Source organism: Dendrobium catenatum, unplaced genomic scaffold (assembly GCF_001605985.2).
Source record: "Dendrobium catenatum unplaced genomic scaffold, ASM160598v2 fragScaff_scaffold_231, whole genome shotgun sequence".
In the NCBI taxonomy this organism is placed as follows: Eukaryota; Viridiplantae; Streptophyta; class Magnoliopsida; order Asparagales; family Orchidaceae; genus Dendrobium; species Dendrobium catenatum.
In genome coordinates, this window is record NW_021318693.1 from 387,911 (window position 1) to 392,394 (window position 4,484).

Here is a 4,484-nt window from a genome sequence, read left to right on the forward strand (position 1 = left end):
TTCTTTTTAGAATTAACTTTAGTGTTACTAAGAAGAGATCTACTAGGTGTACTACTCACAGAAAGTGTAAGCTGATTTAGTTATATTTCCTAATTTTTAATTGAAGTAGCTTGGCTTTGTAATTGAGTTCCCAATTGTATGATTGCATCTTCTAAAAGTGTTTTTCTAGTTCCATATTGAGTACTTTGATTAAATCTAGGAGGATATGCTAGTCTTGGATTGTTGTTAACTTGATTTTGATTATTCCAATTTTTTTGGTTATTTTGACCAAAATTCTATTGATTTACACCATTATTATTTGACCAACAAAAATTTTGGTGATTCATCCAATCTGGATTCTATGTATTTGAGTAGGGATTATTTTGTCTTCATATAAAATTATCATTTCAATCCCTAAGATATCTTCTTCTTCCTTTAAGTTTTTATCTTCTAAATATAAAGATGATTAGAATTTAAGTCTAAAGTGCTCAACTTCTTTAATAATGCTATAACTTTGCAGTCATAATAGATAAAGAATCATTTTCATAGACTCCTACCACTCTCTTAAGATTCACCCTATCAAGGGTCACTATAAAGTATTCATTGTCATATCTTCAATTAAATCATGAGCATCTTCAAAAGGTTTTGACATAAAAGAACCTCCAACTACAACATCAATGATGACTTTAAGGGATCCTACCAATCCATTGTAAAAATTTTGAATTACCAACCAATATGGTAAGGCATGGTGAGGGCACTTTCTAAGCATCTCCTTGAATCTCTCCCCAACTATAATAAATAAATTCTCCTTCTAATTGAGTAAAAGAAGTAATTTTATTTATAAGCTTAGAAATCTTAGAAGGTGGGAAATACTTTCCTAGAAATTTGTGGGCTAACTCATACCATATAGAAATAGAGCCTAGATGTAAAGACTTTAACCACATTTTTTCCCTTATCTCTTAAAATAATGGGAACAATATAAGCCTAATGGCATCATCACTAACATCATTTTACTTAAAACTAAAAGCATCTTAAGATAGAAAATTCATCCAAATAATTAGAAACATGTGCAACTAAAGTAGATAGCAATGAGCATACATTAAAATTAGAAGTTGCAAGTTTTAAAGTGTGAACCAGTTCTTAAAAGAAAAAATCCATGCACTTAAATAAAATAAAACACTACCTACACTGACACAATGGTATAACCCCATATATCTGTATCCATTATATACCCCCAGGAAGAGGCACAACCCCCAGCCCAGCATAAACTATTAAATATGTTCCCTAGGGTTAGGTGTCATTCATGTGGCATGCTAGGTTACATAGCCCCACACCAACATAATACACAATATGAAACATCTAGTGTGGAGGCCCAAATCACATGCACCATAATATCGCATGCAAGCAAATCATACATCAAGGCATAAGGTGGAACCGGAACTCACTTGGGTTTCCAAATCTAATATCTCATTAGCTTTATAGAGTGTTTTCATAAAAGGCCTAGTGAGAGCATGTGATACCTGGACAGTAGGTGCTCAAGGCACATGATAAAAATTTTTAACCAGTTCATTAAGCTAGAGGCCAGGTCAGGAAGTAAGGTCACGTTTGGAGACAACGCCACCAGAAAAGTAGTGGGCTCAGGTATAATTAGAAACTCAAAGAATTTCAAAATTGAGATTATTTTATTTGTAGATGGGTTAAAGCATAATTAACTTAGTGTTATCTAGTTTTGTGATGAAGGGTTTGATATCAAATTTCTATCCATAAATTACGTGATTGGTTTTAATGGTAAATTTGTGTTAGGAAAAAAAAGAATAAAAAATGTCTATATGCTTCATTTAAATTACATTACACAATTTAATTCTCTGTGTTTGAAAAGTACTATTGATGAATCCTGGTAATGGCATTGGAGACTATGTCATGTAAGCATGAAGACCGTTTGGAAGATTACTTAGAAAGACATAATTTGAGGCATACCTAAGTTAGATTTCACTAAGGACCACTTGTATGATGCATGAAAATTAGGAAAGAAAATTAAGTCTTTATTTCATTCAATCAAGGACATCATCACCTCTAGGCTACTAAAAATTATTTATATTGATATGTTTGAACCTGTTAGTATAGGCAGTCTAAGAGAGAAAACATATAGTTTTTTTTTTGTTAAGTATTATTCTTGATTCACTTGGGTTATATTCCTAGCATAAAAGAAAGAATTATTTGAAGAACATAGAACCTTCTCCACCTAGATATAGAGGAAATTAAGATGTAAGATATTGGCTGTTCATTGTGATTAGGTGTACAGTTTGAAATTGATATGTTTAATTCTTTTTGTAAGGATGTAGGGACATATCTTTTCTTCCCCTACGACCTCTGAGCATAATGGAAAAACTAAGAGGAAAAGTAGTGTTACAACTTATATTTTATAATTATGTTATCATATCATGTGTGTTTTTGATGATTCCAACATATTATTGTATTGACTACAATTTTTCCTAATATATTGGAAATATTGATTTTATTATTTTATGTGTACTAACATTTCAAGAAAATCATACTCTAGCCTGCTGAAGACTTCAAGTTAGATTAGATTAAGATTTTTAGTTTCTGAAGTATATACTTTGCATACTTTTCTTAAGTTTGAGAGAGTGTGATTATAATTGGGTAACTGAGCACCCACACACACTGTGAGAGTGTAAAAATTTGTAATTTTTAAAACTAATCATAGTGTACAATTTTATATCATACGATGTATGATTTTAGATCATACGAGATGATTGGATCTAAGGGTTCCTCTAGAAAACAGTTAATCGAACCATGCTAGGAAAATTTTCTAAGTCTTGTTCATACTGTATGAAGTTACCTTTGTATATATGACTTTCAGAGTATGAAATAGATATGTATAAGTTTGTCCCATTGAATTCCTAAATTTTTCTAAACTATTCATACTGTGTGATCTTAAGTTCATATGGATGACATCCAGAGTACGAAATAGTTACGTATCTTTTCGTCTATACGAATAGGTAAAATTTTTATAATATTCATACTATATGATCCTAGGATTGTATAGATAATTTATAGAGTACAAAATGATTGCATCTATTTTCATACCAAATAAAACATGGTTTAATAAAAACATATCATACTGCATGATATGGATTTCATACAGTATATTATCAAGAGTATGAAATTGGTTTGTACTGAGTCATACCGGATGAATCTCTTCCATTTTTGAATTGATCGTATTGTATGATGTTAGTTCATACATAGGTCAATAATAGTACAAAATCTATTCATACTGGATCGTACGAGCAAATTTTGAATTGTTTATACATATGATCATCGATCGTACTCTATGATCATTGATCGTATTGTATGATTGTGGATGGTCAAATTGAAAATTATAATTTTCTGGACAATTTTTCATCCTTTCATATATAAGGTCCTAAAAACTAATAGTAAAAAGATTCCTTCTTCGTGTTTTCTTTGAAAGCAAGTGTGAGTGTTGTGGGAAACTATTTGAGAGTTTGGAGAGAGTTCTTGCAAGTGGAATTTGTGAACGATTCACAAGGTTGCCCACATGTGAGGATCTCTTTGTAGTTTTGTTGAACCTCTTTTTTACTTCTTTGAAGTTGCTCGAAAGAAGAAATTTACAAAATATCTAGTTCTCTACTGACACCAGGAGGGTGTGAAAGTATGACGGTTATCCACCAACACCAAAATGGTGTGAAAGGATGATGGTTCTATGTCAAAACTAAGTGGGTATGAAAGGACGATGGTTCTTAGCTGACACTTAGAGAGTATAAAAGGATGATGATACTCTGCCACACTAGGGATTAGTGGAAGAGAGGTATTTTATAAAGGCTTCTTCTCTTTACTATGGGAGATAAAGGAGAGTAACTTTGGCAATAGTGCAATACCTGAAGAGGGAGTTTTTAGGGAGTGGACGTAGGTCTAGTTAGACTGAACCACTATAAATTTCTATATTTTTTATTACATTTTTATTTTTATTTTTATTTATACATTTTAATTTTTGTGGTTGAAAGGTTTTCAGTTTGATTAAAATTTTTATTGTGCTAAAAAATATGAAATGCTTTTTTTTAAAATTTCCTAGCAGGTTTTTAAAATAACTAATTCCCCCCCCCCCCCTTCTTAGTTAGCATCGGGACAATTGCTTTAGGTCTAACAATTTTTAAAGTCTTTTAAGTGGTATCAGAGCTTACTTTCAAAAATTAAGGTTTAGACAACTTGTTAAAAATGATCATGGCTACTTTTGGAAACCTTAACACACTTAAAGGGTACAAAATTAGACCCCCATTATTTGATAACTTCCCTTTCGATTTTTGAAAAACACGTATGTCTAGTTTTTTTTAATATCTTGACTATCACATATGGATTTTAGTACATGAAGGATACACTAGGCCAACTAGACTTATAGATGGCATTAGAATTGAAATATTATTTTCTGACTGGATTGTAAAAGAAAAAGACTTAGCTCAATTAAATGT

The 4,484-nt window shown here is 31.3% G+C and overlaps 1 non-coding gene across 1 annotated transcript; it reads left to right on the forward strand.

The window, feature by feature from the left end:
- Positions 1–719: 719 nt before the first annotated feature.
- LOC114579227 lies at positions 720–827 on the forward strand. The gene has a single exon (XR_003700136.1). It is a non-coding gene; the product is annotated as a small nucleolar RNA R71 (small nucleolar RNA).
- Positions 828–4,484: the final 3,657 nt, after the last annotated feature.